Raw genomic sequence first — 8,537 nt, forward strand, 5'->3', positions numbered from 1 at the left:
TGTGAAGAGTGTGTAGAACCGTTGAGCAGTGAAATAGGGGAACTGCAATGAATAAACTGTACTAATTGGCTAGACCAAAAATACTTAAAATTTTATGGTAAGAATATATGTGAATCTAGTTTCACAAAAAATTAACGGTTTGTAATTTGGAGTTCTGTAGCTCCAGAAATAAATAATTTAGTTTCTGGTACTGTGCTAGACAACTTATTTTGAACCTGTTTATGATTATAATAGTGAAAGTATGTGTGTTTGAGATGGTAATATTCCGGGAACATATTGTGACTTTGTTTAAAGTATGATAATGTATTGTTTATTAATATTTACATACTTACTTACTAAGCTACAATGCTTACTCCCTTCCTTTCCTTTTTCATATAGTGTCGCAGATGTTAGCTCGAGTTGGAGGTCGCTGGAGGTTAAATCACATTATCAAACTATTGATCGATATATAAAGGTTTTAAAGTATTTTAAGTCTTTGGCATGTATGGAGACTCGTTTAATTGTTATTAAGTTGGTAGGAATTGACTTAAAATACTGACCTATGTTATTTGAAGGTCTCTATTGTATAAAGTAATTTAATGTAAATAGTCTTGATTATGTTATTAATTAAATGATTCAATTTATGAATGTGCATGCTTGCCTATGTGTGTGGTTGAATTAAAGAATGATACGGGCCTTGTAAGCTCTTTTTAAGGGGCAACTTGAATGTGTTTGAAAATGTTTTAAATTAGAGTCAAATTATGAATCGATTTTTATACGATGATTAGTGATTAAGTCCGGTAATGCCTTGTACCATGTTCCGGCGTCAAAAACGGGTAAGAGGTGTTACAAATAAGGCTAAACAGTGATTGAACTCGTTGCCACGAGGATCAATCACTACTTGGAAACAGATAACTAAAAAGTTTTTATTAAAATATTGTCCGCCGGCTAAACAGCCAAATTACGTAATGATATCTCCTCTTTTGTGCAGATGGATTTAGAAACACTCTACGATGCATGGGAGAGATACAAGGACCTTTTGCGAAGATGCCCTCACCATGGGTTACCACTCTGGCAATAAGTCCAAACATTTCGCAATGGCCTGAACCCTTTGACTCGGTAGATGATTGGCACTGCCGCTAGTGGAACTATCAATATTAAGACACCAGAGGCGGCTTACGAATTTATTGAGGAGATGTCACTGAATAACTATTAGTGGCAAGTTATAAGGACGAAGCCGACGAAAGCAGCCAGTGTTTTCAACATCGATACGGTTACTATGCTATCTAATCATGTAGAACTCTTAAATAAAAAGATTGACGATTTGTGTGGTTCTACTCATGTACATCTAGTGATGAGGTGTGATTCGAATGGAGGAAGAGCATGCACAGAATATCAACCTTTCAACCCTAGCATCGAGGAGGAACAAGTCCAATATATGGGTAACAATAACTCTAGGACCCAAAATAACCCATATAGTAACACTTATAATGCAGGTTGGAGGAACCATGCCAATTTCTCGTGGGGCGGTCAAGGAAATTAGAGGCCATAACATCATCCGAGTTTTCAACAACCACCTTACCAGCAGGAAAAGAAGCCGAACCTTGAGGAGATGTTGACAAAATTCATCTCGGTGTCAGAAACTCATTTCTAGAATACTGAGACAACCTTTAAGAATCAACAAGCGTCGATCCAAGGGCTCGAAACTCAGATAGGCCAACTCGCCAAACTGATTTCTGAACGACCACAAGGTAGTTTGCCGAGTAACACTGAATCTAACCCAAGGGAGCAAATCAATGCAATTACCATTCAAGATGCGGAAGGGTTAGTTGCACCTGAACCAGAACCAAGGCAAGAAATTGTGGTAAGTAAAGGTAAGGTAGACCACAATGACCAAAAATCGGCAAATAAAGAATACAAACCTCGTGTGCCATACCCAAACGTGACAAAGAAAGACCGCACAGAAGAACAATTCGGTAAATTCCTTAAATTATTTAAAAAATTACATATTAACTTACCGTTTATTGAAGTTCTTTCGTAGTTGCCAAACGCAGTCAAATTCTTAAAAGAGCTTTTAACAAATAAACGAAAGTTGGATGAGGCGTCGCATGTGGAGTTGAATGCAGTTTGCTCAGCCATTCTACAGAATAAGCTACTTAACATGTGACAGCCCTAAAGTGACCCTAGTCGGAAAGCGGTTTTGGGACCGCTAAACGGAGTCACCAAATTATTTGAATATGATATTTATTGTCCAAAATATGTGAATATGAATGTGTGAAAGTTTTAAGCTTCGATTTAGTAAATTGCATGTGAATTTAGTCAATAGGACTTATGTGTGACACTTTTGAAATGTGATAGGTTAATCTATAAGGATCTATTAGTGAGTGTAATCAAAAGGGTGGACTTGCATGTCAATTTTCCCCCCCTAATTTGTAGTGGCCGGCCATGAGCATGAGGGTGGACAAAATGTTATGGCTAAAAAACTTGTCATGAACATGTTGGGTTAATGCTTTATGTTAGGAAAAATAAAATAAGGAGTATAGGCAATAAAATAATAATGGGAAGGTAAATGATGATGAAAAAAAAAGAAAGAAAAAAAAAACTCTCATGTTGTTCTTGGCCGAATAGAAGAAAGAAAAAGAAGGAAAAAGAGCTTTGAGGAAATCGGCTATGGTGGTTTGCTAGACTAAGGTATGTTTGATGATGTTCCATGAGATGCATGCATGTTTTAGTTGTTAGCTTGAGTTCTACCTAGCCCATGGTCTAAATCTTGCTATGTGATGGAGATGACACTCGGCCATGGATGTATCATTCTTGCTTGGTGTTGATGTTGTGTTGATGAGATATCAAGTTATTTTTGTGACCCAAGTTGAGATTTGGATTTTTGAATGAGTAAGCTTTCGGCTATGGTAATTATAAGGGTGATGGATGTTGTTTCATACTAAATCTAGATGAACAATGTTAGTGCTTATATCTCGATATTTATGAATTTCTTTCTTGGTTTTACCTCAAACCCATGAAGTATTTTTAATTGGTGTTGTTAGAGGTTTCAGTCATGGGATTATAAGCTTGTTAGTTTTGATGGTGAAATTTATGCCTTGTAAAGGTAAATGGTTCAAAGGAACATTCGGCCATGATGTAAAAATTATGGTGAAATGATGTTAAATGCTTTGAATATTGAATATATATATTGTTATAAGTTGAACTTAAGGTTTGCTAAATTGTCTTTGTCATTGCCGAATGTGTGTATAGTTAAAGAGAATTTGTTTAAGTGCTTAGTTAATTGATATTGAGTTAATGATATGTGTATTCGGTCATAAAGTTGCACATGAGGAAATGTTAGATTAATGGTATTAAATTGCTTAATGTGATTAAAAATGCGTATGACCATTTTGTATTTGAGCTAAAGGTGGCCATATGACCTATCAAATTCATTGTCATATTCAGCCATAAGCTAGCATAATGAGACTTTAATAAGTTAAATTTGTTTGAATTAGCTCAAGAGCTTAGAGGACCAAAGTTGGATAAGGGAAAGGAAAAAGTGATCGAATAGCCGTCGAAATCATTCGACAACATCCGAGATAAGTTTTCGAGTAATGAAACTTAGATTATGATTCGATTAGATTATGTTATAAGCAAATCAAAATCATGCCCTTTGTATGTAGCTATTGAGCCGAAAATGATAATGCTTGATAAGTGAATTGTGTTTGAATTCTAATTATGAAAATGAAATATTGATGTGTCATGATTTATTGATATGTGCATGGATATTCGGATTGATAACCGGGCTAAGTCCCGAAGGCATTTGTGCTAGTGACTAATTCCGGGCTAAGCCCGAAGGCATTTGTGCGAGTTACTATATCCGGGCTAAGTCCCGAAGGCATTTGTGCGAGTTACTATAACCGGGCTAAGTCCCGAAGGCATTTGTGCGAGTTACTATATCCGGGCTAAGTCCCGAAGGCATTTGTGCGAGTTACTATAACCGGACTAAGTCCCGAAGGCATTTGTGCGAGTTACTATAACCGGGCTAAGTCCCGAAGGCATTTGAGCTAGTAGCTATATCCGGCTAAACTCCGAAGGTACTTGGTTTGGGAATGAGCGATCTTGCTGTAAATTTCAAATTAATACGCTCATAAAATCCAAACGATGAGGTATGTTTCGTATATGCATCGGAAAAGTCGATTCGTTTTAAATACTATTCGTTCAATTGATTAACGAATTTTTGGCCTTTAGTTAGGTTTGATACCTTGTGAATGAATATATTGATTGACGCATGAAGTAAGTATGTTTGTGAGAATGTGCATATATGAAGTTATCCATTTCGCCATATGAATGTTATACCTTAGCCGTAACTAATTTCATTATTCAAAACTTACTAAGCATTAAATGCTTACTCCGTTTCTTTGATTCTCTGTTTTATAGATTTTGGTTCATCAGCTATCGGACTCGGGATTGTCGAAGTCGAAGTCGTCCACACTATCAAAGCCCCCTTGGTACACTTTTGATTGAACCCTGAAATGGCATGTATAGGACTACCCTTTTTGTTGTTGGTCATGTACCCTTTGGTTTTGTATAAATTTGGATAGCCATGCGAAAATGGCTTATATACACTTTGAGCATAGCATTATAATCGTCTTGTATGTTGTTCATTGAGAGGTATGGAAATGTTTGGTAACGATTAGCCATTGGGAATGGTTAATTATGATTATTTTGATGCTATGTATGACAAACTCTAGTTGATTCATGGAAAACCATGAAATAGGTAAGGTTTACCTTAAAAACAGATGCTGACAGCAGCAGTGGTGTGGATTTGAAAAATCATTAAAAATAGTAAAAATGAAATTAAATAGTGAATAAATTATGTAATCGACCTTGATGAATCTACTTTCATATGGAAGAAACAAAACGGTCATATGAGTCGTATTTTAAGAGATATTTAAGTTTTCATGGGACAGGGCCAGAGCGATTTCTGGATCCCCTGATCTGACTTTGGAAATTCATTATAAATTAACCAGAGATAATTAGAAGTCATGCCATATGTGTATAGATTCATTTTTTAGTCTAGTTTCATTAGAAACAAACGGCATATGTATTGAAGCCCTGTACAGGGAGATATATAAGTCGTAATGCATGAAGGTCAGAGCAGTCGAACCCTGTAACAGGGGAGATTTTAACTAATAAACTGTACTAATTGGACCAACAAAAAATTCTATAAAAAAACTTGTAGATGTATGTTTGAGTCTAGTTTCAGGGAAAATTTACAAAACTGATTTTTGAGTTTTGGAACTCAAGATATGATTTTTAAGGTGACAGTGACGCAGTTAGCCAGCTAGTCCGGAAATTTTTAAAATGGACTGTAAAAAATAAGGGAATTAAGTCTGTTAACCCCTCGTGTCTGACTCCGGAAACGGTCTCGGGTACGGGGTGTTACAATTTTATTGGTATCAGAGCTACGGTTTAGTCGATTCTAGGACTACAGTAATACGTTTGGGTCTAGCTATACATGCCATTTTGTGATTATTTGATAGTGTGGTGATTTCTGACATTTGCAAATGTGTTTATTTATAGTAATGGATCCCGATCCCGACCGAGCAGTAGCTGATGATCTTGAGAGTGTAGCGCCTGCTCCCGCACAAGGGACAGCGCCGGCAGACTCTCAACCTATTGCTAGCAATCCGAATGATGAGGCTAGGCAAGCTTTTTATAGCGTGATGAATGATTGGTTTAACCAATACATTCGAACTAATACGGCTGTTCCACAACCTCCATTCCCGACTAATGCCACCCCCGCACCTACAATACCTCCGGCAACCGACCAAATAAGGTCAAATAAGCCCCCAGTTGACAGAATCCGAAAACACGGGGCTTATGAATTTAAAGCTACGGACAGCGATGATGCCGAGCAAGCTGAATTTTGGTTGGACAACACTATTTGGGTACTTGATGAGCTATCTTGCACACCCGATGAGTGCCTAAAGTGTACTATCTCCTTTCTACGTGATTCTGCCTACTATTGGTGGAATACGTTGACTTCTGTTGTGCCCAAAGATCTAGTAACTTGGGAGTTTTTCCAAACTGAGTTTCGAAAAAAGTATATCAGTCAGAGATTCATGGATCAAAAACGGAAGGAATTTCTTGAACTTAAACAAGGTTCCATGCCGGTTACTGACTATGAACGAAAGTTTGTAAGGCTTAGCCGGTACGCTCAAGAATGCATTTCTTCAGAAGCCGTAATGTGTAAACGTTTTGAGGATGGACTGAATGATGATATAAAGCTGTATGTTGGCATTTTGGAAATCTGAGAATTTGTGGTACTTGTCGAGCGAGCTTGCAAAGCCGAGGAGCTCCGTATGGAGAAAAGAAAAGCTGATATGGGAGTAAAGGAGTTTCGTAAGAGGTCTTCGGGGAGGCCCTTTCAACAGTTATCGAAGAAATTTAGAGATGATTTGGGCCGATCTATAGACACTTCGGGTTTTTCTAGACGAGATCGTGATCGACCCCCTATGAGTGCACGAGTCACTTCGGTCGCCAGTGTTGGAAATGATCGTCAAGACAGAACGGAGTGTCCGTATTGTGGTAAATGGCATTCGGGGAGTTGTAGATTCCATGACCGCTCCTGTTACAAGTGCGGATCAGTTGACCACTTTATTAAAGATTGCCCGAGGTTGTCTGAACAGAATGTAAATCAGAGTGGGAAACCTGGTGCTACTACTGCTCGGGGTAGACCATCTAGGAATACGGGCAATGCTAGTGGCGGTCAGAGAGGATCTAGAGATGCTACAACCAGATCTGAGGCTCGTGCTCCTGCTAGAGCTTATGCTATACGTGCACGCGAGGATGCTTCTTCACCTGATGTTATTACCGGTACTTTCACTCTCTTTGATACTAATGTGATTGCTTTGATTGACCCTGGTTCTACTCATTCTTATATATGTAAAACCTTAGCAACCAGTAAGACTTTACCTGTTGAGTCTACTGAGTTCGTAATTCGGGTGTCAAATCCCTTGGGTCGTTATGTGCTTGTCGACAATGTGTGTAAGAAATGTCCCTTAGAAATTCGAGGTTACTGCTTTCCGGCCTATTTGATGCTTTTGCGGTTTGATGAATTTGATGTTATCCTCGGTATGGATTGGCTAACCGTTCACGATGCAGTTGTAAATTGCAAAAGAAAAAATATCGATTTGAGGTGTGCAAATAATGAGATGATTCGAGTTGAGTCAACCGACTTGAATGGGTCGCCAGCTGTAATGTCATCGATGTTGGCTCAGAAATATGTAAGAAAGGGGTGCGAAGCATACCTTGCGTATGTACTTGATGACAAAGAGTTAGAAAAGAAGCCTGAATCTGTGCCAGTGGTTTGTGAATACCCGGATGTTTTTCCCGAAGAATTACTGGGTTTACCACCTGTTCGGGAGGTAGAGTTTGGCATCGAGCTTGTACCTGGGACTACACCAATTTCAATAGCTCCGTATCGTATGGCACCAACCGAGTTAAAAGAGTTGAAAGCTCAGTTGCAAGAGTTGACGGATAGAGGTTTCGCTCGACCAAGTTTCTCACCTTGGGGTGCACCAGTATTGTTTGTGAAAAAGAAGGACGGAACCATGAGGTTGTGCATCGATTGTCGTCAGCTAAATAAGGTGACAATAAAGAATAAATATCCGATACCGCGTATTGACGATTTGTTTGATCAACTAAAGGGAGCCTCAGTGTTTTCAAAGATAGATTTGAGATCGGGTTATTATCAGTTGCGAATTCGAGATTCGGATATACCCAAAACTGCTTTCAGAACGAGATACGGTCACTACGAATTCTTAGTGATACTGTTTGGGCTCACTAATGCCCCCGCGGTATTTATGGATTTGATGAATCAGATTTTTAGACCGTATTTGGATCGGTTTGTAGTTGTGTTTATCGTTGATATTTTGGTCTATTCGAGAAATGAAACCGATCATGCTGAACACCTGGGATTAGTGTTGCAAATTTTACGGGATAAGCAGTTATATGCTAAGTTTAGTAAGTGTGAGTTCTGGTTAAGAGAGGTTAGCTTCTTGGGTCATGTGGTATCTGCATCGGGTATTCGAGTTAATCCGAACAAAATTTCGGCCATACTTAACTGGAAGCCTCCGAGAAATATTACTGAGGTTCGGAGCTTTTTGGGACTTGCCGGTTACTACCGATGGTTTGTAAAAGGTTTCTCGATGATAGCCACACCAATAAAGAAGCTACTTCAAAAAGATGTTAAGTTCGAATGGACGGAAAAATGTCAGAAAAGTTTTGATCAACTGAAAACTTATTTGACTGAAGCTCCAATTCTAGTGCAGCCCGAATCAGGCAAAGAGTTTGTCATCTATAGTGATGCCTCCCTACTTGGGTTGGGTTGCGTATTGATACAAGAAGGTCGAGTTGTGGCCTATGCGTCGAGACAATTAAAGCCACATGAGAAAAATTATCCGACCCATGATCTTGAACTAGCTGCCATTGTGTTCGCCTTGAAAATATGGTGACATTACTTATTTGGTGAGAAGTGCCACGTATATTCGGATCACAAAAGTCTCAAA

General features: G+C 38.7%; 1 non-coding gene across 1 annotated transcript; it reads right to left on the bottom strand.

The window, feature by feature from the left end:
• Positions 1-937: 937 nt before the first annotated feature.
• On the bottom strand, positions 938-1,044 carry LOC121228558 (small nucleolar RNA R71). The gene has a single exon (XR_005926134.1). It is a non-coding gene; the product is annotated as a small nucleolar RNA R71 (small nucleolar RNA).
• Positions 1,045-8,537: the final 7,493 nt, after the last annotated feature.

This window comes from Gossypium hirsutum, chromosome A04 (genome assembly GCF_007990345.1).
Source record: "Gossypium hirsutum isolate 1008001.06 chromosome A04, Gossypium_hirsutum_v2.1, whole genome shotgun sequence".
Lineage (NCBI taxonomy): Eukaryota > Viridiplantae > Streptophyta > Magnoliopsida > Malvales > Malvaceae > Gossypium > Gossypium hirsutum.